Source organism: Taudactylus pleione, unplaced genomic scaffold, assembly GCF_031769625.1.
Source record: "Taudactylus pleione unplaced genomic scaffold, aTauple2 ptg000935l, whole genome shotgun sequence".
Taxonomy (NCBI): Eukaryota; Metazoa; Chordata; class Amphibia; order Anura; family Myobatrachidae; genus Taudactylus; species Taudactylus pleione.
Genome location: NW_028285336.1, coordinates 1,359,136 through 1,386,171, shown reverse-complemented (window position 1 = coordinate 1,386,171; position 27,036 = coordinate 1,359,136).

Sequence of the window (27,036 nt, the reverse complement as noted above, 5' to 3'; positions counted from 1 at the left end):
TGTGTGTGTATACTGTCTGCATGTAGGTAATTGTGTGTGTGTGTATACTGTATGCATGTAGGTAATTGTGGGTGTGTATACTGTCTGCATGTAGGTAATTGTGGGTGTGTATACTGTCTGCATGTAGGTAATTGTGTGTGTGTATACTGTCTGCATGTAGGTAATTGTGTGTGTATACTGTATACATGTAGGTAATTGTGTGTGTATGTGTATACTGTCTGCATGTAGGTAATTGTGTGTGTGTATACTGTATGCATGTAGGTAATTATGTGTGTGTATACTGTCTGCATTTAGGTAATTGTGTGTGTGTATACTGTATGCATGTAGGTAATTGTGTGTGTATACTGTATACTGTATGCATGTAGGTAATTGTGTGTGTATACTGTATGCATGTAGGTAATTGTGTGTGTGTATACTGTCTGCATGTAGGTAATTGTGTGTGTGTGTGTATACTGTCTGTATGTAGGTAATTGTGTGTGTGTATACTGTCTGCATGTAGGTAATTGTGTGTGTGTATACTGTATGCATATAGGTAATTGTGTGTGTATACTGTCTGCATGTAGGTATTTGTGTGTATACTGTATGCATGTAGGTAATTGTGTGTGTGTGTGTGTGTGTGTGTGTATACTGTATGTATGTAGGTAATTGTGGGTGTGTATACTGTCTGCATGTCAGTAATTGTGGGTGTGTATACTGTCTGCATGTAGGTAATTGTGTGTGTGTGTGTATACTGTATGCATGTAGGTAATTGTGTGCGTGTATACTGTATGCATGTTGGTAATTGTGTGCGTGTATACTGTCTGCATGTAGGTAATTGTGTCTGTGTATACTTTCTGCATGTAGGTAATTGTGTATGTGTATACTGTCTGCATGTAGGTAATTGTGTGTGTGTATACTGTCTGCATATAGGTAAATGTGTGTGTGTATACTGTCTGCATGTAGGTAATTGTGTGTGTATACTGTATGTATGTAGGTAATTGTGTGTGTGTGTATACTGTCTGCATGTAGGTAATTGTGTGTGTGTATACTATATGCATGTAGGTAATTGTGTGTGTGTGTGTACTGTATGCATGTAGGTAATTGTGTGTGTATGTGTATATTGTCTGCATGTAGGTAATTGTGTGTGTATATACTGTCTGCATGTAGGTAATTGTGTGTGTGTATATTGTATGCTTGTAGGTAATTGTGTGTGTATACTGTATGCATGTAGGTAATTGTGTGTGTGTACTGTCTGCATGTAGGTAATTGTGTGTGTGTGTATACTGTATGCATGTAGGTAATTGTGTGTATACTGTATGCATGTAGGTAATTGTGTGTGTGTGTATACTGTCTGCATGTAGGTAATTGTGTGTGTGTGTGTATACTGTCTGCATGTAGGTAATTGTGTGTGTGTATACTGTATAGTGTATGCATGTAGGTAATTGTGTGTGTGTATACTGTATGCATGTAGGTAATTGTGTGTGTATACTGTTTACTGTATGCATGTAGGCAATTGCGTGTGTATATACTGTATGCATGTTGGTAGTTGTGTGTGTATACTGTCTGCATGTAGGTAATTATGTGTGTGTGTATACTGTAAGCATGTAGGTAATTGTGTGTATACTGTATACTATATGCATGTAGGTAATTGTGTGTGTGTGTATACTGTCTGCATGTAGATAACTGTGTGTGTATACTGTATGGATGTAGGTAATTGTGTGTGTGTATACTGTATGCATGTAGGTAATTGTGTGTGTATACTGTTTACTGTATGCATGTAGGCAATTGTGTGTGTATACTGTCTGCATGTAGGTAATTGTGTGTGTGTATACTGTATGCATGTAGGTAATTGTGTGTGTGTTTGTATACTGTCTGCATGTAGGTAATTGTGTGTGTGTATACTGTATCCTGAATGCATGTAGGTAATTGTGTGTGTATACTGTCTGCGTGTAGGTAATTGTGTATGTGTATACTGTCTGCATGTAGGTAATTGTGTGTTTGTATACTGTCTGCATATAGGTAATTGTGTGTGTGTATACTGTCTGCATGTAGGTAATTGTGTGTGTATACTGTATACATGTAGGTAATTTTGTGTGTATGTGTATACTGTCTGCATGTAGGTAATTGTGTGTGTGTATACTGTATGCATGTAGGTAATTATGTGTGTGTATACTGTCTGCATGTAGGTAATTGTGTGTGTATACTGTATGCATGTAGGTAATTGTGTGTGTATACTGTATACTGTATGCATGTAGGTAATTGTGTGTGTGTATACTGTATGCATGTAGGTAATTGTGTGTGTGTATACTGTCTGCATGTAGGTAATTGTGTGTGTGTGTGTGTGTATACTGTCTGCATGTAGGTAATTGTGTGTGTGTATACTGTCTGCATGTAGGTAATTGTGTGTGTGTTTATACTGTATGCATGTAGGTAATTGTGGGTGTGTATACTGTCTGCATGTCAGTAATTGTGGGTGTGTATACTGTCTGCATGTAGGTAATTGTGTGTGTGTGTGTATACTGTATGCATGTAGATAATTGTGTGCGTGTATACTGTATGCATGTAGGTAATTGTGTGCGTATATACTGTCTGCATGTAGGTAATTGTGTCTGTGTATACTGTCTGCATGTAGGTAATTGTGTATGTGTATACTGTCTGCATGTAGGTAATTGTGTGTGTGTATACTGTCTGCATATAGGTAAATGTGTGTGTGTATACTGTCTGCATGTAGGTAATTGTGTGTGTATACTGTATACATGTAGGTAATTGTGTGTGTGTATACTGTCTGCATGTAGGTAATTGTGTGTGTGTGTATATTGTCTGCATGTAGGTAATTGTGTATGTGTATACTGTCTGCTTGTAGGTAATTGTGTGTGTGTGTATACTGTCTGCATGCAGGTAATTGTATATGTGTATGTGTATACTGTGTAGGTAATTGTGTATTGTGTATGTGTATACTGTCTGCATGTAGGTAATTGTGTGTGTGTATACTGTCTGCATATAGGTAATTGTGTGTGTGTATACTGTCTGCATATAGGTAATTGTGTGTGTATACTGTCTGCATGTAGGTATTTGTGTGTATACTGTATGCATGTAGGTAATTGTGTGTGTGTGTGTGTATACTGTATGCATGTAAGGAATTGTGTGTGTATGTGTATATTGTCTGCATGTAGGTAATTGTGTGTGTGTATACTGTCTGCATGTAGGTAATTGTGTGTGTTTACTGTATGCATGTAGGTAATTGTGTGCATATACTTTATGCATGTTGGTAATTGTGTGTGTGTATACTGTCTGCATGTAGGTAATTGAGTGTGTGTGTATACTATATGCATGTAGGTAATTGTGTGTGTGTGTATACTGTCTGCATGTAGGTGATTGTGTGTGTATACTGTCTGCATGTAGGTAATTGTGTGTGTGTGTATACTGTCTGCATGTAGGTAATTGTGGGTGTGTATACTGTCTGCATGTAGGTAATTGTGGGTGTGTATACTGTATGCATGTAGGTAATTGTGTGTGTATACTTTATACTGTATGCATGTAGGTAATTCTGTGTGTGTATACTGTATACTGTATGCATGTAGGTAATTGTGTGTGTATGTGTGTGTGTATACTGTCTGCATGTAGGTAATTGTGTGTGTGTATACTGTATACTGTATGCATGTAGGTAATTGTGTGTGTGTATACTGTCTGCATGTAGGTAATTGTGTGTGTGTGTCTACTGTCTGCATGTAGGTAATTGTGTGTGTGTATACTGTCTGCATGTAGGTAATTGTGTGTGTGTGTATACTGTATGCATGTAGGTAATTGTGGGTGTGTATACTGTCTGCATGTAGGTAATTGTGGGTGTGTATACTGTATGCATGTAGGTAATTGTGAGTGTGTTTACTGTATGCATGTAGGTAACTGTGTGTGTATACTGTATGCATGTAGGTAATTGTGTGTGTGTGTATACTGTCTGCATGTAGGTAATTGTGTGTGTATACTGTCTGCATATCGGTTATTGTGTGTGTATACTGTCTGCATGTAGGTAATTGTGTGTGTATACTGTATACATGTAGGTAATTGTGTGTGTATGTGTATACTGTCTGCATGTAGGTAATTGTGTGTGTGAATACTGTATGCATGTAGGTAATTATGTGTGTGTATAGTGTCTGCATGTAGGTAATTGTGTGTGTGTATACTGTATGCATGTAGGTAATTGTGTGTGTATACTGTCTGCATGTTGGTATTTGTGTGTATACTGTATGCATGTAGGTAATTGTGTGTGTGTGTGTGTGTGTGTGTATACTGTATGCATGTAAGGAATTGTGTGTGTATGTGTATATTGTCTGCATGTAGGTAATTGTGTGTGTATACTGTCTGCATGTAGGTAATTGTGTGTGTATACTGTATGCATGTAGGTAATTGTGTGCGTATACTTTATGCATGTTGGTAATTGTGTGTGTGTATACTGTCTGCATGTAGGTAATTGAGTGTGTGTGTATACTATATGCATGTAGGTAATTGTGTGTGTGTGTATACTGTCTGCATGTAGGTGATTGTGTGTGTATACTGTCTGCATGTAGGTAATTGTGTGTGTGTGTATACTGTCTGCATGTAGGTAATTGTGGGTGTGTATACTGTCTGCATGTAGGTAATTGTGGGTGTGTATACTGTATGCATGTAGGTAATTGTGTGTGTATACTTTATACTGTATGCATGTAGGTAATTCTGTGTGTGTATACTGTATACTGTATGCATGTAGGTAATTGTGTGTGTATGTGTGTGTGTATACTGTCTGCATGTAGGTAATTGTGTGTGTGTATACTGTATGCATGTAGGTAATTGTGTGTGTGTATAATGTCTGCATGTAGGTAATTGTGTGTGTGTGTATACTGTCTGCATGTAGGTAATTGTGTGTGTGTATACTGTCTGCATGTAGGTAATTGTGTGTGTGTGTATACTGTATGCATGTAGGTAATTGTGGGTGTGTATACTGTCTGCATGTAGGTAATTGTGGGTGTGTATACTGTATGCATGTAGGTAATTGTGAGTGTGTATACTGTATGCATGTAGGTAATTGTGTGTGTGTATACTGTATGCATGTAGGTAATTGTGTGTGTGTGTATACTGTCTGCATGTAGGTAATTGTGTGTGTGTGTATACTGTCTGCATGTAGGTAATTGTGGGTGTGTATACTGTCTGCATGTAGGTAATTGTGGGTGTGTATACTGTATGCATGTAGGTAATTGTGTGTGTATACTGTATACTGTATTCATGTAGGTAATTGTGTGTGTGTATACTGTCTGCATGTAGGTAATTGTGTGTGTGTGTGTGTGTGTATGTGTATACTGTCTGCATGTAGGTAATTGTGTGTGTGTATACTGTATGCATGTAGGTAATTATGTGTGTGTATAGTGTCTGCATGTAGGTAATTGTGTGTGTGTGTATACTGTATGCATATAGGTAATTGTGTGTGTATACTGTCTGCATGTAGGTATTTGTGTGTATACTGTATGCATGTAGGTAATTGTGTGTGTGTGTGTGTGTGTATACTGTATGCATGTAAGGAATTGTGTGTGTATGTGTATATTGTCTGCATGTAGGTAATTGTGTGTGTGTATACTGTCTGCATGTAGGTAATTGTGTGTGTATACTGTATGCATGTAGGTAATTGTGTGCGTATACTTTATGCATGTTGGTAATTGTGTGTGTGTATACTGTCTGCATGTAGGTAATTGAGTGTGTGTGTATACTATATGCATGTAGGTAATTCTGTGTGTGTATACTGTATACTGTATGCATGTAGGTAATTGTGTGTGTATGTGTGTGTGTATACTGTCTGCATGTAGGTAATTGTGTGTGTGTATACTGTATACTGTATGCATGTAGGTAATTGTGTGTGTGTATACTGTCTGCATGTAGGTAATTGTGTGTGTGTATACTGTCTGCATGTAGGTAATTGTGTGTGTGTGTATACTGTCTGCATGTAGGTAATTGTGTGTGTGTGTATACTGTATACATGTAGGTAATTGTGTGTGTATGTGTATACTGTCTGCATGTAGGTAATTGTGTGTGTGTATACTGTATGCATGTAGGTAATTATGTGTGTGTATACTGTCTGCATTTAGGTAATTGTGTGTGTATACTGTATGCATGTAGGTAATTGTGTGTGTATACTGTATACTGTATGCATGTAGGTAATTGTGTGTGTGTATACTGTCTGCATGTAGGTAATTGTGTGTGTGTGTGTGTGTGTGTATACTGTCTGCATGTAGGTAATTGTGTGTGTATACTGTATGCATGTAGGTAATTGTTTGTGTGTATACTGTCTGCATGTAGGTAATTGTATGTGTGTGTGTATACTGTCTGCATGTAGGTAATTGTGTGTGTGTATACTGTATGCATGTAGGTAATTGTGGGTGTGTATACTGTCTGCATGTCAGTAATTGTGGGTGTATATACTGTCTGCATGTAGGTAATTGTGTGTGTGTATACTGTATGCATGTAGGTAATTGTGTGTGTGTATACTGTATGCATATAGGTAATTGTGTGTGTATACTGTCTGCATGTAGGTATTTGTGTGTATACTGTATGCATGTAGGTAATTGTGTGTGTGTGTGTGTGTGTGTATACTGTATGCATGTAAGGAATTGAGTGTGTATGTGTATATTGTCTGCATGTAGGTAATTGTGTGTGTGTGTATACTGTCTGCATGTAGGTAATTGTGTGTGTATACTGTATGCATGTAGGTAATTGTGTGCGTATACTTTATGCATGTTGGTAATTGTGTGTGTGTATACTGTCTGCATGTAGGTAATTGAGTGTGTGTGTATACTATATGCATGTAGGTAATTGTGTGTGTGTATACTGTCTGCATGTAGGTGATTGTGTGTGTATACTGTCTGCATGTAGGTAATTGTGTGTGTGTATATACTGTCTGCATGTAGGTAATTGTGGGTGTGTATACTGTCTGCATGTAGGTAATTGTGGGTGTGTATACTGTATGCATGTAGGTAATTGTGTGTGTATACTTTATACTGTATGCATGTAGGTAATTCTGTGTGTGTATACTGTATACTGTATGCATGTAGGTAATTGTGTGTGTATGTGTGTGTGTATACTGTCTGCATGTAGGTAATTGTGTGTGTGTATACTGTATACTGTATGCATGTAGGTAATTGTGTGTGTGTGTATACTGTCTGCATGTAGGTAATTGTGTGTGTGTGTATACTGTCTGCATGTAGGTAATTGTGCGTGTGTATACTGTCTGCATGTAGGTAATTGTGTGTGTGTGTATACTGTATGCATGTAGGTAATTGTGGGTGTGTATACTGTCTGCATGTAGGTAATTGTGGGTGTGTATACTGTATGCATGTAGGTAATTGTGAGTGTGTATACTGTATGCATGTAGGTAATTGTGTGTGTGTATACTGTATGCATGTAGGTAATTGTGTGTGTGTGTATACTGTCTGCATGTAGGTAATTGTGTGTGTATACTGTCTGCATATCGGTTATTGTGTGTGTATACTGTCTGCATGTAGGTAATTGTGTGTGTATACTGTATACATGTAGGTAATTGTGTGTGTATGTGTATACTGTCTGCATGTAAGTAATTGTGTGTGTGTATACTGTATGCATGTAGGTAATTATGTGTGTGTATACTGTCTGCATGTAGGTAATTGTGTGTGTGTATACTGTATGCATGTAGGCAATTGTGTGTGTATACTGTATACTGTATGCATGTAGGTAATTGTGTGTGTGTATACTGTCTGCATGTAGGTAATTGTGTGTGTGTGTGTGTGTATACTGTCTGCATGTAGGTAATTGTGTGTGTATACTGTATGCATGTAGGTAATTGTGTGTGTGTATACTGTCTGCATGTAGGTAATTGTATGTGTGTATACTGTCTGCATGTAGGTAATTGTGTGTGTGTGTATACTGTATGCATGTAGGTAATTGTGGGTGTGTATACTGTCTGCATGTCAGTAATTGTGGGTGTATATACTGTCTGCATATAGGTAATTGTGTGTGTGTGTGTGTATACTGTATGCATGTAGGTAATTGTGTGTGTGTATACTGTCTGCATGTAGGTAATTGTGTGCGTGTATACTGTCTGCATATAGGTAAATGTGTGTGTGTATACTGTCTGCATGTAGGTAATTGTGTGTGTGTGTATACTGTATGCATGTAGGTAATTGTGTGTATACTGTATGCATGTAGGTAATTGTGTGTGTGTGTGTGTATACTGTCTGCATGTAGGTAATTGTGTGTGTGTGTGTATACTGTCTGCATGTAGGTAATTGTGTGTGTGTGTATACTGTATAGTGTATGCATGTAGGTAATTGAGTGTGTGTATACTGTATGCATGTAGGTAATTGTGTGTGTATACTGTTTACTGTATGCATGTAGGCAATTGCGTGTGTGTATACTGTATGCATGTTGGTAGTTGTGTGTGTATACTGTCTGCATGTAGGTAATTATGTGTGTGTGTATACTGTAAGCATGTAGGTAATTGTGTGTATACTGTATACTATATGCATGTAGGTAATTGTGTGTGTGTGTATACTGTCTGCATGTAGATAACTGTGTGTGTATACTGTATGGATGTAGGTAATTGTGTGTGTGTATACTGTATGCATGTAGGTAATTGTGTGTGTATACTGTTTACTGTATGCATGTAGGCAATTGTGTGTGTATACTGTCTGCATGTAGGTAATTGTGTGTGTATACTGTATGCATGTAGGTAATTGTGTGTGTGTTTGTGTATACTGTCTGCATGTAGGTAATTGTGTGTGTGTATACTGTATCCTGAATGCATGTAGGTAATTGTGTGTGTATACTGTCTGCGTGTAGGTAATTGTGTATGTGTATACTGTCTGCATGTAGGTAATTGTGTGTTTGTATACTGTCTGCATATAGGTAATTGTGTGTGTGTATACTGTCTGCATGTAGGTAATTGTGTGTGTATACTGTATACATGTAGGTAATTTTGTGTGTATGTGTATATTGTCTGCATGTAGGTAATTGTGTGTGTGTGTATACTGTATGCATGTAGGTAATTATGTGTGTGTATACTGTCTGCATGTAGGTAATTGTGTGTGTGTGTATACTGTATGCATGTAGGTAATTGTGTGTGTATACTGTATACTGTATGCATGTAGGTAATTGTGTGTGTGTATACTGTATGCATGTAGGTAATTGTGTGTGTGTATACTGTCTGCATGTAGGTAATTGTGTGTGTGTGTGTGTATACTGTCTGCATGTAGGTAATTGTGTGTGTGTATACTGTCTGCATGTAGGTAATTGTGTGTGTGTTTATACTGTATGCATGTAGGTAATTGTGGGTGTGTATACTGTCTGCATGTCAGTAATTGTGGGTGTGTATACTGTCTGCATGTAGGTAATTGTGTGTGTGTGTGTATACTGTATGCATGTAGATAATTGTGTGCGTGTATACTGTATGCATGTAGGTAATTGTGTGCGTATATACTGTCTGCATGTAGGTAATTGTGTCTGTGTATACTGTCTGCATGTAGGTAATTGTGTATGTGTATACTGTCTGCATGTAGGTAATTGTGTGTGTGTATACTGTCTGCATATAGGTAAATGTGTGTGTGTATACTGTCTGCATGTAGGTAATTGTGTGTGTATACTGTATACATGTAGGTAATTGTGTGTGTGTATACTGTCTGCATGTAGGTAATTGGGTGTGTGTATATTGTCTGCATGTAGGTAATTGTGTATGTGTATACTGTCTGCATGTAGGTAATTGTGTGTGTGTATACTGTCTGCATGCAGGTAATTGTATATGTGTATGTGTATACTGTGTAGGTAATTGTGTATTGTGTATGTGTATACTGTCTGCATGTAGGTAATTGTGTGTGTATACTGTCTGCATATAGGTAATTGTGTGTGTATACTGTCTGCATGTAGGTATTTGTGTGTATACTGTATGCATGTAGGTAATTGTGTGTGTGTGTGTGTATACTGTATGCATGTAAGGAATTGTGTGTATGTGTATATTGTCTGCATGTAGGTAATTGTGTGTGTGTATACTGTCTGCATGTAGGTAATTGTGTGGGTATACTGTATGCATGTAGGTAATTGTGTGCGTATACTTTATGCATGTTGGTAATTGTGTGTGTGTATACTGTCTGCATGTAGGTAATTGAGTGTGTGTGTATACTATATGCATGTAGGTAATTGTGTGTGTGTGTATACTGTCTGCATGTAGGTGATTGTGTGTGTATACTGTCTGCATGTAGGTAATTGTGTGTGTGTGTATACTGTCTGCATGTAGGTAATTGTGGGTGTGTATACTGTCTGCATGTAGGTAATTGTGGGTGTGTATACTGTATGCATGTAGGTAATTGTGTGTGTATACTTTATACTGTATGCATGTAGGTAATTCTGTGTGTGTATACTGTATGCATGTAGGTAATTGTGTGTGTATGTGTGTGTGTATACTGTCTGCATGTAGGTAATTGTGTGTGTGTATACTGTATACTGTATGCATGTAGGTAATTGTGTGTGTGTATACTGTCTGCATGTAGGTAATTGTGTGTGTGTGTATACTGTCTGCATGTAGGTAATTGTGTGTGTATACTGTCTGCATGTAGGTAATTGTGAGTGTGTGTATACTGTATGCATGTAGGTAATTGTGGGTGTGTATACTGTCTGCATGTAGGTAATTGTGGGTGTGTATACTGTATGCATGTAGGTAATTGTGAGTGTGTATACTGTATGCATGTAGGTAATTGTGTGTGTGTATACTGTATGCATGTAGGTAATTGTGTGTGTGTGTATACTGTCTGCATGTAGGTAATTGTGTGTGTATACTGTCTGCATATCGGTTATTGTGTGTGTATACTGTCTGCATGTAGGTAATTGTGTGTGTATACTGTATACATGTAGGTAATTGTGTGTGTATGTGTATACTGTCTGCATGTAGGTAATTGTGTGTGTGTATACTGTATGCATGTAGGTAATTATGTGTGTGTATAGTGTCTGCATGTAGGTAATTGTGTGTGTGTATACTGTATGCATATAGGTAATTGTGTGTGTATACTGTCTGCATGTAGGTATTTGTGTGTATACTGTATGCATGTAGGTAATTGTGTGTGTGTGTGTGTGTGTATACTGTATGCATGTAAGGAATTGTGTGTGTATGTGTATATTGTCTGCATGTAGGTAATTGTGTGTGTGTATACTGTCTGCATGTAGGTAATTGTGTGTGTATACTGTATGCATGTAGGTAATTGTGTGCGTATACTTTATGCATGTTGGTAATTGTGTGTGTGTATACTGTCTGCATGTAGGTAATTGAGTGTGTGTGTATACTATATGCATGTAGGTAATTGTGTGTGTGTGTGTGTATACTGTCTGCATGTAGGTGATTGTGTGTGTATACTGTCTGCATGTAGGTAATTGTGTGTGTGTATACTGTCTGCATGTAGGTAATTGTGGGTGTGTATACTGTCTGCATGTAGGTAATTGTGGGTGTGTATACTGTATGCATGTAGGTAATTGTGGGTGTGTATACTGTCTGCATGTAGGTAATTGTGGGTGTGTATACTGTATGCATGTAGGTAATTGTGAGTGTGTTTACTGTATGCATGTAGGTAACTGTGTGTGTGTATACTGTATGCATGTAGGTAATTGTGTGTGTGTGTATACTGTCTGCATGTAGGTAATTGTGTGTGTATACTGTCTGCATATCGGTTATTGTGTGTGTATACTGTCTGCATGTAGGTAATTGTGTGTGTATACTGTATACATGTAGGTAATTGTGTGTGTATGTGTATACTGTCTGCATGTAGGTAATTGTGTGTGTGAATACTGTATGCATGTAGGTAATTATGTGTGTGTATAGTGTCTGCATGTAGGTAATTGTGTGTGTGTATACTGTATGCATGTAGGTAATTGTGTGTGTATACTGTCTGCATGTTGGTATTTGTGTGTATACTGTATGCATGTAGGTAATTGTGTGTGTGTGTGTGTGTGTATACTGTATGCATGTAAGGAATTGTGTGTGTATGTGTATATTGTCTGCATGTAGGTAATTGTGTGTGTATACTGTCTGCATGTAGGTAATTGTGTGTGTATACTGTATGCATGTAGGTAATTGTGTGCGTATACTTTATGCATGTTGGTAATTGTGTGTGTGTATACTGTCTGCATGTAGGTAATTGAGTGTGTGTGTATACTATATGCATGTAGGTAATTGTGTGTGTGTGTATACTGTCTGCATGTAGGTGATTGTGTGTGTATACTGTCTGCATGTAGGTAATTGTGTGTGTGTGTATACTGTCTGCATGTAGGTAATTGTGGGTGTGTATACTGTCTGCATGTAGGTAATTGTGGGTGTGTATACTGTATGCATGTAGGTAATTGTGTGTGTATACTTTATACTGTATGCATGTAGGTAATTCTGTGTGTGTATACTGTATACTGTATGCATGTAGGTAATTGTGTGTGTATGTGTGTGTGTATACTGTCTGCATGTAGGTAATTGTGTGTGTGTATACTGTATGCATGTAGGTAATTGTGTGTGTGTATAATGTCTGCATGTAGGTAATTGTGTGTGTGTGTATACTGTCTGCATGTAGGTAATTGTGTGTGTGTATACTGTCTGCATGTAGGTAATTGTGTGTGTGTGTATACTGTATGCATGTAGGTAATTGTGGGTGTGTATACTGTCTGCATGTAGGTAATTGTGGGTGTGTATACTGTATGCATGTAGGTAATTGTGAGTGTGTATACTGTATGCATGTAGGTAATTGTGTGTGTGTATACTGTATGCATGTAGGTAATTGTGTGTGTGTGTATACTGTCTGCATGTAGGTAATTGTGTGTGTGTGTATACTGTCTGCATGTAGGTAATTGTGGGTGTGTATACTGTCTGCATGTAGGTAATTGTGGGTGTGTATACTGTATGCATGTAGGTAATTGTGTGTGTATACTGTATACTGTATTCATGTAGGTAATTGTGTGTGTGTATACTGTCTGCATGTAGGTAATTGTGTGTGTGTGTGTGTGTATGTGTATACTGTCTGCATGTAGGTAATTGTGTGTGTGTATACTGTATGCATGTAGGTAATTATGTGTGTGTATAGTGTCTGCATGTAGGTAATTGTGTGTGTGTGTATACTGTATGCATATAGGTAATTGTGTGTGTATACTGTCTGCATGTAGGTATTTGTGTGTATACTGTATGCATGTAGGTAATTGTGTGTGTGTGTGTGTGTGTATACTGTATGCATGTAAGGAATTGTGTGTGTATGTGTATATTGTCTGCATGTAGGTAATTGTGTGTGTGTATACTGTCTGCATGTAGGTAATTGTGTGTGTATACTGTATGCATGTAGGTAATTGTGTGCGTATACTTTATGCATGTTGGTAATTGTGTGTGTGTATACTGTCTGCATGTAGGTAATTGAGTGTGTGTGTATACTATATGCATGTAGGTAATTCTGTGTGTGTATACTGTATACTGTATGCATGTAGGTAATTGTGTGTGTATGTGTGTGTGTATACTGTCTGCATGTAGGTAATTGTGTGTGTGTATACTGTATACTGTATGCATGTAGGTAATTGTGTGTGTGTATACTGTCTGCATGTAGGTAATTGTGTGTGTGTATACTGTCTGCATGTAGGTAATTGTGTGTGTGTGTATACTGTCTGCATGTAGGTAATTGTGTGTGTGTGTATACTGTATACATGTAGGTAATTGTGTGTGTATGTGTATACTGTCTGCATGTAGGTAATTGTGTGTGTGTATACTGTATGCATGTAGGTAATTATGTGTGTGTATACTGTCTGCATTTAGGTAATTGTGTGTGTATACTGTATGCATGTAGGTAATTGTGTGTGTATACTGTATACTGTATGCATGTAGGTAATTGTGTGTGTGTATACTGTCTGCATGTAGGTAATTGTGTGTGTGTGTGTGTGTGTGTGTGTATACTGTCTGCATGTAGGTAATTGTGTGTGTATACTGTATGCATGTAGGTAATTGTTTGTGTGTATACTGTCTGCATGTAGGTAATTGTATGTGTGTGTGTATACTGTCTGCATGTAGGTAATTGTGTGTGTGTATACTGTATGCATGTAGGTAATTGTGGGTGTGTATACTGTCTGCATGTCAGTAATTGTGGGTGTATATACTGTCTGCATGTAGGTAATTGTGTGTGTGTATACTGTATGCATGTAGGTAATTGTGTGTGTGTATACTGTATGCATATAGGTAATTGTGTGTGTATACTGTCTGCATGTAGGTATTTGTGTGTATACTGTATGCATGTAGGTAATTGTGTGTGTGTGTGTGTGTGTGTATACTGTATGCATGTAAGGAATTGAGTGTGTATGTGTATATTGTCTGCATGTAGGTAATTGTGTGTGTGTGTATACTGTCTGCATGTAGGTAATTGTGTGTGTATACTGTATGCATGTAGGTAATTGTGTGCGTATACTTTATGCATGTTGGTAATTGTGTGTGTGTATACTGTCTGCATGTAGGTAATTGAGTGTGTGTGTATACTATATGCATGTAGGTAATTGTGTGTGTGTATACTGTCTGCATGTAGGTGATTGTGTGTGTATACTGTCTGCATGTAGGTAATTGTGTGTGTGTATATACTGTCTGCATGTAGGTAATTGTGGGTGTGTATACTGTCTGCATGTAGGTAATTGTGGGTGTGTATACTGTATGCATGTAGGTAATTGTGTGTGTATACTTTATACTGTATGCATGTAGGTAATTCTGTGTGTGTATACTGTATACTGTATGCATGTAGGTAATTGTGTGTGTATGTGTGTGTGTATACTGTCTGCATGTAGGTAATTGTGTGTGTGTATACTGTATACTGTATGCATGTAGGTAATTGTGTGTGTGTGTATACTGTCTGCATGTAGGTAATTGTGTGTGTGTGTATACTGTCTGCATGTAGGTAATTGTGCGTGTGTATACTGTCTGCATGTAGGTAATTGTGTGTGTGTGTATACTGTATGCATGTAGGTAATTGTGGGTGTGTATACTGTCTGCATGTAGGTAATTGTGGGTGTGTATACTGTATGCATGTAGGTAATTGTGAGTGTGTATACTGTATGCATGTAGGTAATTGTGTGTGTGTATACTGTATGCATGTAGGTAATTGTGTGTGTGTGTATACTGTCTGCATGTAGGTAATTGTGTGTGTATACTGTCTGCATATCGGTTATTGTGTGTGTATACTGTCTGCATGTAGGTAATTGTGTGTGTATACTGTATACATGTAGGTAATTGTGTGTGTATGTGTATACTGTCTGCATGTAAGTAATTGTGTGTGTGTATACTGTATGCATGTAGGTAATTATGTGTGTGTATACTGTCTGCATGTAGGTAATTGTGTGTGTGTATACTGTATGCATGTAGGCAATTGTGTGTGTATACTGTATACTGTATGCATGTAGGTAATTGTGTGTGTGTATACTGTCTGCATGTAGGTAATTGTGTGTGTGTGTGTGTGTATACTGTCTGCATGTAGGTAATTGTGTGTGTATACTGTATGCATGTAGGTAATTGTGTGTGTGTATACTGTCTGCATGTAGGTAATTGTATGTGTGTATACTGTCTGCATGTAGGTAATTGTGTGTGTGTGTATACTGTATGCATGTAGGTAATTGTGGGTGTGTATACTGTCTGCATGTCAGTAATTGTGGGTGTATATACTGTCTGCATATAGGTAATTGTGTGTGTGTGTGTGTATACTGTATGCATGTAGGTAATTGTGTGTGTGTATACTGTCTGCATGTAGGTAATTGTGTGCGTGTATACTGTCTGCATATAGGTAAATGTGTGTGTGTATACTGTCTGCATGTAGGTAATTGTGTGTGTGTGTATACTGTATGCATGTAGGTAATTGTGTGTATACTGTATGCATGTAGGTAATTGTGTGTGTGTGTGTATACTGTCTGCATGTAGGTAATTGTGTGTGTGTGTGTATACTGTCTGCATGTAGGTAATTGTGTGTGTGTGTATACTGTATAGTGTATGCATGTAGGTAATTGAGTGTGTGTATACTGTATGCATGTAGGTAATTGTGTGTGTATACTGTTTACTGTATGCATGTAGGCAATTGCGTGTGTGTATACTGTATGCATGTTGGTAGTTGTGTGTGTATACTGTCTGCATGTAGGTAATTATGTGTGTGTGTATACTGTAAGCATGTAGGTAATTGTGTGTATACTGTATACTATATGCATGTAGGTAATTGTGTGTGTGTGTATACTGTCTGCATGTAGATAACTGTGTGTGTATACTGTATGGATGTAGGTAATTGTGTGTGTGTATACTGTATGCATGTAGGTAATTGTGTGTGTATACTGTTTACTGTATGCATGTAGGCAATTGTGTGTGTATACTGTCTGCATGTAGGTAATTGTGTGTGTATACTGTATGCATGTAGGTAATTGTGTGTGTGTGTGTGTATACTGTCTGCATGTAGGTAATTGTGTGTGTGTATACTGTATCCTGAATGCATGTAGGTAATTGTGTGTGTATACTGTCTGCGTGTAGGTAATTGTGTATGTGTATACTGTCTGCATGTAGGTAATTGTGTGTTTGTATACTGTCTGCATATAGGTAATTGTGTGTGTGTATACTGTCTGCATGTAGGTAATTGTGTGTGTATACTGTATACATGTAGGTAATTTTGTGTGTATGTGTATATTGTCTGCATGTAGGTAATTGTGTGTGTGTGTATACTGTATGCATGTAGGTAATTATGTGTGTGTATACTGTCTGCATGTAGGTAATTGTGTGTGTGTGTATACTGTATGCATGTAGGTAATTGTGTGTGTATACTGTATACTGTATGCATGTAGGTAATTGTGTGTGTGTATACTGTATGCATGTAGGTAATTGTGTGTGTGTATACTGTCTGCATGTAGGTAATTGTGTGTGTGTGTGTGTATACTGTCTGCATGTAGGTAATTGTGTGTGTGTATACTGTCTGCATGTAGGTAATTGTGTGTGTGTTTATACTGTATGCATGTAGGTAATTGTGGGTGTGTATACTGTCTGCATGTCAGTAATTGTGGGTGTGTATACTGTCTGCATGTAGGTAATTGTGTGTGTATACTGTATGCATGTAGATAATTGTGTGCGTGTATACTGTATGCATGTAGGTAATTGTGTGCGTATATACTGTCTGCATGTAGGTAATTGTGTCTGTGTATACTGTCTGCATGTAGGTAATTGTGTATGTGTATACTGTCTGCATGTAGGTAATTGTGTGTGTGTATACTGTCTGCATATAGGTAAATGTGTGTGTGTATACTGTCTGCATGTAGGTAATTGTGTGTGTATACTGTATACATGTAGGTAATTGTGTGTGTGTATACTGTCTGCATGTAGGTAATTGGGTGTGTGTATATTGTCTGCATGTAGGTAATTGTGTATGTGTATACTGTCTGCATGTAGGTAATTGTGTGTGTGTATACTGTCTGCATGCAGGTAATTGTATATGTGTATGTGTATACTGTGTAGGTAATTGTGTATTGTGTATGTGTATACTGTCTGCATGTAGGTAATTGTGTGTGTATACTGTCTGCATATAGGTAATTGTGTGTGTATACTGTCTGCATGTAGGTATTTGTGTGTATACTGTATGCATGTAGGTAATTGTGTGTGTGTGTGTGTGTATACTGTATGCATGTAAGGAATTGTGTGTATGTGTATATTGTCTGCATGTAGGTAATTGTGTGTGTGTATACTGTCTGCATGTAGGTAATTGTGTGGGTATACTGTATGCATGTAGGTAATTGTGTGCGTATACTTTATGCATGTTGGTAATTGTGTGTGTGTATACTGTCTGCATGTAGGTAATTGAGTGTGTGTGTATACTATATGCATGTAGGTAATTGTGTGTGTGTGTATACTGTCTGCATGTAGGTGATTGTGTGTGTATACTGTCTGCATGTAGGTAATTGTGTGTGTGTGTATACTGTCTGCATGTAGGTAATTGTGGGTGTGTATACTGTCTGCATGTAGGTAATTGTGGGTGTGTATACTGTATGCATGTAGGTAATTGTGTGTGTATACTTTATACTGTATGCATGTAGGTAATTCTGTGTGTGTATACTGTATGCATGTAGGTAATTGTGTGTGTATGTGTGTGTGTATACTGTCTGCATGTAGGTAATTGTGTGTGTGTATACTGTATACTGTATGCATGTAGGTAATTGTGTGTGTGTATACTGTCTGCATGTAGGTAATTGTGTGTGTGTGTATACTGTCTGCATGTAGGTAATTGTGTGTGTATACTGTCTGCATGTAGGTAATTGTGAGTGTGTGTATACTGTATGCATGTAGGTAATTGTGGGTGTGTATACTGTCTGCATGTAGGTAATTGTGGGTGTGTATACTGTATGCATGTAGGTAATTGTGAGTGTGTATACTGTATGCATGTAGGTAATTGTGTGTGTGTATACTGTATGCATGTAGGTAATTGTGTGTGTGTGTATACTGTCTGCATGTAGGTAATTGTGTGTGTATACTGTCTGCATATCGGTTATTGTGTGTGTATACTGTCTGCATGTAGGTAATTGTGTGTGTATACTGTATACATGTAGGTAATTGTGTGTGTATGTGTATACTGTCTGCATGTAGGTAATTGTGTGTGTGTATACTGTATGCATGTAGGTAATTATGTGTGTGTATAGTGTCTGCATGTAGGTAATTGTGTGTGTGTATACTGTATGCATATAGGTAATTGTGTGTGTATACTGTCTGCATGTAGGTATTTGTGTGTATACTGTATGCATGTAGGTAATTGTGTGTGTGTGTGTGTGTGTATACTGTATGCATGTAAGGAATTGTGTGTGTATGTGTATATTGTCTGCATGTAGGTAATTGTGTGTGTGTATACTGTCTGCATGTAGGTAATTGTGTGTGTATACTGTATGCATGTAGGTAATTGTGTGCGTATACTTTATGCATGTTGGTAATTGTGTGTGTGTATACTGTCTGCATGTAGGTAATTGAGTGTGTGTGTATACTATATGCATGTAGGTAATTGTGTGTGTGTGTGTGTATACTGTCTGCATGTAGGTGATTGTGTGTGTATACTGTCTGCATGTAGGTAATTGTGTGTGTGTATACTGTCTGCATGTAGGTAATTGTGGGTGTGTATACTGTCTGCATGTAGGTAATTGTGGGTGTGTATACTGTATGCATGTAGGTAATTGTGTGTGTATACTTTATACTGTATGCATGTAGGCAATTCTGTGTGTGTATACTGTATGCATGTAGGTAATTGTGTGTGTATGTGTGTGTGTATACTGTCTGCATGTAGGTAATTGTGTGTGTGTATACTGTATACTGTATGCATGTAGGTAATTGTGTGTGTGTATACTGTCTGCATGTAGGTAATTGTGTGTGTGTGTGTGTGTATACTGTCTGCATGTAGGTAATTGTGTGTGTGTATACTGTCTGCATGTAGGTAATTGTGTGTGTGTGTATACTGTATGCATGTAGGTAATTGTGGGTGTGTATACTGTCTGCATGTAGGTAATTGTGGGTGTGTATACTGTCTGCATGTAGGTAATTGTGTGTGTGTATACTGTCTGCATGTAGGTAATTGTGTGTGTATACTGTATACATGTAGGTAATTGTGTGTGTATGTGTATACTGTCTGCATGTAGGTAATTGTGTGTGTGTATACTGTATGCATGTAGGTAATTATGTGTGTGTATACTGTCTGCATTTAGGTAATTGTGTGTGTGTATACTGTATGCATGTAGGTAATTGTGTGTGTATACTGTATACTGTATGCATGTAGGTAATTGTGTGTGTATACTGTATGCATGTAGGTAATTGTGTGTGTGTATACTGTCTGCATGTAGGTAATTGTGTGTGTGTGTGTATACTGTCTGTATGTAGGTAATTGTGTGTGTGTATACTGTCTGCATGTAGGTAATTGTGTGTGTGTATACTGTATGCATATAGGTAATTGTGTGTGTATACTGTCTGCATGTAGGTATTTGTGTGTATACTGTATGCATGTAGGTAATTGTGTGTGTGTGTGTGTGTGTGTGTGTATACTGTATGTATGTAGGTAATTGTGGGTGTGTATACTGTCTGCATGTCAGTAATTGTGGGTGTGTATACTGTCTGCATGTAGGTAATTGTGTGTGTGTGTGTATACTGTATGCATGTAGGTAATTGTGTGCGTGTATACTGTATGCATGTTGGTAATTGTGTGCGTGTATACTGTCTGCATGTAGGTAATTGTGTCTGTGTATACTTTCTGCATGTAGGTAATTGTGTATGTGTATACTGTCTGCATGTAGGTAATTGTGTGTGTGTATACTGTCTGCATATAGGTAAATGTGTGTGTGTATACTGTCTGCATGTAGGTAATTGTGTGTGTATACTGTATGTATGTAGGTAATTGTGTGTGTGTGTATACTGTCTGCATGTAGGTAATTGTGTGTGTGTATACTATATGCATGTAGGTAATTGTGTGTGTGTGTGTACTGTATGCATGTAGGTAATTGTGTGTGTATGTGTATATTGTCTGCATGTAGGTAATTGTGTGTGTATATACTGTCTGCATGTAGGTAATTGTGTGTGTGTATATTGTATGCTTGTAGGTAATTGTGTGTGTATACTGTATGCATTTAGGTAATTGTGTGTGTGTACTGTCTGCATGTAGGTAATTGTGTGTGTGTGTATACTGTATGCATGTAGGTAATTGTGTGTATACTGTATGCATGTAGGTAATTGTGTGTGTGTGTATACTGTCTGCATGTAGGTAATTGTGTGTGTGTGTGTATACTGTCTGCATGTAGGTAATTGTGTGTGTGTATACTGTATAGTGTATGCATGTAGGTAATTGTGTGTGTGTATACTGTATGCATGTAGGTAATTGTGTGTGTATACTGTTTACTGTATGCATGTAGGCAATTGCGTGTGTATATACTGTATGCATGTTGGTAGTTGTGTGTGTATACTGTCTGCATGTAGGTAATTATGTGTGTGTGTATACTGTAAGCATGTAGGTAATTGTGTGTATACTGTATACTATATGCATGTAGGTAATTGTGTGTGTGTGTATACTGTCTGCATGTAGATAACTGTGTGTGTATACTGTATGGATGTAGGTAATTGTGTGTGTGTATACTGTATGCATGTAGGTAATTGTGTGTGTATACTGTTTACTGTATGCATGTAGGCAATTGTGTGTGTATACTGTCTGCATGTAGGTAATTGTGTGTGTGTATACTGTATGCATGTAGGTAATTGTGTGTGTGTTTGTATACTGTCTGCATGTAGGTAATTGTGTGTGTGTATACTGTATCCTGAATGCATGTAGGTAATTGTGTGTGTATACTGTCTGCGTGTAGGTAATTGTGTATGTGTATACTGTCTGCATGTAGGTAATTGTGTGTTTGTATACTGTCTGCATATAGGTAATTGTGTGTGTGTATACTGTCTGCATGTAGGTAATTGTGTGTGTATACTGTATACATGTAGGTAATTTTGTGTGTATGTGTATACTGTCTGCATGTAGGTAATTGTGTGTGTGTATACTGTATGCATGTAGGTAATTATGTGTGTGTATACTGTCTGCATGTAGGTAATTGTGTGTGTATACTGTATGCATGTAGGTAATTGTGTGTGTATACTGTATACTGTATGCATGTAGGTAATTGTGTGTGTGTATACTGTATGCATGTAGGTAATTGTGTGTGTGTATACTGTCTGCATGTAGGTAATTGTGTGTGTGTGTGTGTATACTGTCTGCATGTAGGTAATTGTGTGTGTGTATACTGTCTGCATGTAGGTAATTGTGTGTGTGTTTATACTGTATGCATGTAGGTAATTGTGGGTGTGTATACTGTCTGCATGTCAGTAATTGTGGGTGTGTATACTGTCTGCATGTAGGTAATTGTGTGTGTGTGTGTATACTGTATGCATGTAGATAATTGTGTGCGTGTATACTGTATGCATGTAGGTAATTGTGTGCGTATATACTGTCTGCATGTAGGTAATTGTGTCTGTGTATACTGTCTGCATGTAGGTAATTGTGTATGTGTATACTGTCTGCATGTAGGTAATTGTGTGTGTGTATACTGTCTGCATATAGGTAAATGTGTGTGTGTATACTGTCTGCATGTAGGTAATTGTGTGTGTATACTGTATACATGTAGGTAATTGTGTGTGTGTATACTGTCTGCATGTAGGTAATTGTGTGTGTGTGTATATTGTCTGCATGTAGGTAATTGTGTATGTGTATACTGTCTGCTTGTAGGTAATTGTGTGTGTGTGTATACTGTCTGCATGCAGGTAATTGTATATGTGTATGTGTATACTGTGTAGGTAATTGTGTATTGTGTATGTGTATACTGTCTGCATGTAGGTAATTGTGTGTGTGTATACTGTCTGCATATAGGTAATTGTGTGTGTATACTGTCTGCATGTAGGTATTTGTGTGTATACTGTATGCATGTAGGTAATTGTGTGTGTGTGTGTGTATACTGTATGCATGTAAGGAATTGTGTGTGTATGTGTATATTGTCTGCATGTAGGTAATTGTGTGTGTGTATACTGTCTGCATGTAGGTAATTGTGTGTGTTTACTGTATGCATGTAGGTAATTGTGTGCATATACTTTATGCATGTTGGTAATTGTGTGTGTGTATACTGTCTGCATGTAGGTAATTGAGTGTGTGTGTATACTATATGCATGTAGGTAATTGTGTGTGTGTGTATACTGTCTGCATGTAGGTGATTGTGTGTGTATACTGTCTGCATGTAGGTAATTGTGTGTGTGTGTATACTGTCTGCATGTAGGTAATTGTGGGTGTGTATACTGTCTGCATGTAGGTAATTGTGGGTGTGTATACTGTATGCATGTAGGTAATTGTGTGTGTATACTTTATACTGTATGCATGTAGGTAATTCTGTGTGTGTATACTGTATACTGTATGCATGTAGGTAATTGTGTGTGTATGTGTGTGTGTATACTGTCTGCATGTAGGTAATTGTGTGTGTGTATACTGTATACTGTATGCATGTAGGTAATTGTGTGTGTGTATACTGTCTGCATGTAGGTAATTGTGTGTGTGTGTCTACTGTCTGCATGTAGGTAATTGTGTGTGTGTATACTGTCTGCATGTAGGTAATTGTGTGTGTGTGTATACTGTATGCATGTAGGTAATTGTGGGTGTGTATACTGTCTGCATGTAGGTAATTGTGGGTGTGTATACTGTATGCATGTAGGTAATTGTGAGTGTGTTTACTGTATGCATGTAGGTAACTGTGTGTGTGTATACTGTATGCATGTAGGTAATTGTGTGTGTGTGTATACTGTCTGCATGTAGGTAATTGTGTGTGTATACTGTCTGCATATCGGTTATTGTGTGTGTATACTGTCTGCATGTAGGTAATTGTGTGTGTATACTGTATACATGTAGGTAATTGTGTGTGTATGTGTATACTGTCTGCATGTAGGTAATTGTGTGTGTGAATACTGTATGCATGTAGGTAATTATGTGTGTGTATAGTGTCTGCATGTAGGTAATTGTGTGTGTGTATACTGTATGCATGTAGGTAATTGTGTGTGTATACTGTCTGCATGTTGGTATTTGTGTGTATACTGTATGCATGTAGGTAATTGTGTGTGTGTGTGTGTGTGTATACTGTATGCATGTAAGGAATTGTGTGTGTATGTGTATATTGTCTGCATGTAGGTAATTGTGTGTGTATACTGTCTGCATGTAGGTAATTGTGTGTGTATACTGTATGCATGTAGGTAATTGTGTGCGTATACTTTATGCATGTTGGTAATTGTGTGTGTGTATACTGTCTGCATGTAGGTAATTGAGTGTGTGTGTATACTATATGCATGTAGGTAATTGTGTGTGTGTGTATACTGTCTGCATGTAGGTGATTGTGTGTGTATACTGTCTGCATGTAGGTAATTGTGTGTGTGTGTATACTGTCTGCATGTAGGTAATTGTGGGTGTGTATACTGTCTGCATGTAGGTAATTGTGGGTGTGTATACTGTATGCATGTAGGTAATTGTGTGTGTATACTTTATACTGTATGCATGTAGGTAATTCTGTGTGTGTATACTGTATACTGTATGCATGTAGGTAATTGTGTGTGTATGTGTGTGTGTATACTGTCTGCATGTAGGTAATTGTGTGTGTGTATACTGTATGCATGTAGGTAATTGTGTGTGTGTATAATGTCTGCATGTAGGTAATTGTGTGTGTGTGTATACTGTCTGCATGTAGGTAATTGTGTGTGTGTATACTGTCTGCATGTAGGTAATTGTGTGTGTGTGTATACTGTATGCATGTAGGTAATTGTGGGTGTGTATACTGTCTGCATGTAGGTAATTGTGGGTGTGTATACTGTATGCATGTAGGTAATTGTGAGTGTTTATACTGTATGCATGTAGGTAATTGTGTGTGTGTATACTGTATGCATGTAGGTAATTGTGTGTGTGTGTATACTGTCTGCATGTAGGTAATTGTGTGTGTGTGTATACTGTCTGCATGTAGGTAATTGTGGGTGTGTATACTGTCTGCATGTAGGTAATTGTGGGTGTGTATACTGTATGCATGTAGGTAATTGTGTGTGTATACTGTATACTGTATTCATGTAGGTAATTGTGTGTGTGTATACTGTCTGCATGTAGGTAATTGTGTGTGTGTGTGTGTATGTGTATACTGTCTGCATGTAGGTAATTGTGTGTGTGTATACTGTATGCATGTAGGTAATTATGTGTGTGTATAGTGTCTGCATGTAGGTAATTGTGTGTGTGTGTATACTGTATGCATATAGGTAATTGTGTGTGTATACTGTCTGCATGTAGGTATTTGTGTGTATACTGTATGCATGTAGGTAATTGTGTGTGTGTGTGTGTGTGTGTGTATACTGTATGCATGTAAGGAATTGTGTGTGTATGTGTATATTGTCTGCATGTAGGTAATTGTGTGTGTGTATACTGTCTGCATGTAGGTAATTGTGTGTGTATACTGTATGCATGTAGGTAATTGTGTGCGTATACTTTATGCATGTTGGTAATTGTGTGTGTGTATACTGTCTGCATGTAGGTAATTGAGTGTGTGTGTATACTATATGCATGTAGGTAATTCTGTGTGTGTATACTGTATACTGTATGCATGTAGGTAATTGTGTGTGTATGTGTGTGTGTATACTGTCTGCATGTAGGTAATTGTGTGTGTGTATACTGTATACTGTATGCATGTAGGTAATTGTGTGTGTGTATACTGTCTGCATGTAGGTAATTGTGTATGTGTATACTGTCTGCATGTAGGTAATTGTGTGTGTGTGTATACTGTCTGCATGTAGGTAATTGTGTGTGTGTGTATACTGTATACATGTAGGTAATTGTGTGTGTATGTGTATACTGTCTGCATGTAGGTAATTGTGTGTGTGTATACTGTATGCATGTAGGTAATTATGTGTGTGTATACTGTCTGCATTTAGGTAATTGTGTGTGTATACTGTATGCATGTAGGTAATTGTGTGTGTATACTGTATACTGTATGCATGTAGGTAATTGTGTGTGTGTATACTGTCTGCATGTAGGTAATTGTGTGTGTGTGTGTGTGTGTGTGTGTATACTGTCTGCATGTAGGTAATTGTGTGTGTATACTGTATGCATGTAGGTAATTGTTTGTGTGTATACTGTCTGCATGTAGGTAATTGTATGTGTGTGTGTATACTGTCTGCATGTAGGTAATTGTGTGTGTGTATACTGTATGCATGTAGGTAATTGTGGGTGTGTATACTGTCTGCATGTCAGTAATTGTGGGTGTATATACTGTCTGCATGTAGGTAATTGTGTGTGTGTATACTGTATGCATGTAGGTAATTGTGTGTGTGTATACTGTATGCATATAGGTAATTGTGTGTGTATACTGTCTGCATGTAGGTATTTGTGTGTATACTGTATGCATGTAGGTAATTGTGTGTGTGTGTGTGTGTGTGTATACTGTATGCATGTAAGGAATTGAGTGTGTATGTGTATATTGTCTGCATGTAGGTAATTGTGTGTGTGTATACTGTCTGCATGTAGGTAATTGTGTGTGTATACTGTATGCATGTAGGTAATTGTGTGCGTATACTTTATGCATGTTGGTAATTGTGTGTGTGTATACTGTCTGCATGTAGGTAATTGAGTGTGTGTGTATACTATATGCATGTAGGTAATTGTGTGTGTGTATACTGTCTGCATGTAGGTGATTGTGTGTGTATACTGTCTGCATGTAGGTAATTGTGTGTGTGTATATACTGTCTGCATGTAGGTAATTGTGGGTGTGTATACTGTCTGCATGTAGGTAATTGTGGGTGTGTATACTGTATGCATGTAGGTAATTGTGTGTGTATACTTTATACTGTATGCATGTAGGTAATTCTGTGTGTGTATACTGTATACTGTATGCATGTAGGTAATTGTGTGTATGTGTGTGTGTATATTGTCTGCATGTAGGTAATTGTGTGTGTGTATACTGTATACTGTATGCATGTAGGTAATTGTGTGTGTGTGTATACTGTCTGCATGTAGGTAATTGTGTGTGTGTGTATACTGTCTGCATGTAGGTAATTGTGCGTGTGTATACTGTCTGCATGTAGGTAATTGTGTGTGTGTGTATACTGTATGCATGTAGGTAATTGTGGGTGTGTATACTGTCTGCATGTAGGTAATTGTGGGTGTGTATACTGTATGCATGTAGGTAATTGTGAGTGTGTATACTGTATGCATGTAGGTAATTGTGTGTGTGTATACTGTATGCATGTAGGTAATTGTGTGTGTGTGTATACTGTCTGCATGTAGGTAATTGTGTGTGTATACTGTCTGCATATCGGTTATTGTGTGTGTATACTGTCTGCATGTAGGTAATTGTGTGTGTATACTGTATACATGTAGGTAATTGTGTGTGTATGTGTATACTGTCTGCATGTAAGTAATTGTGTGTGTGTATACTGTATGCATGTAGGTAATTATGTGTGTGTATACTGTCTGCATGTAGGTAATTGTGTGTGTGTATACT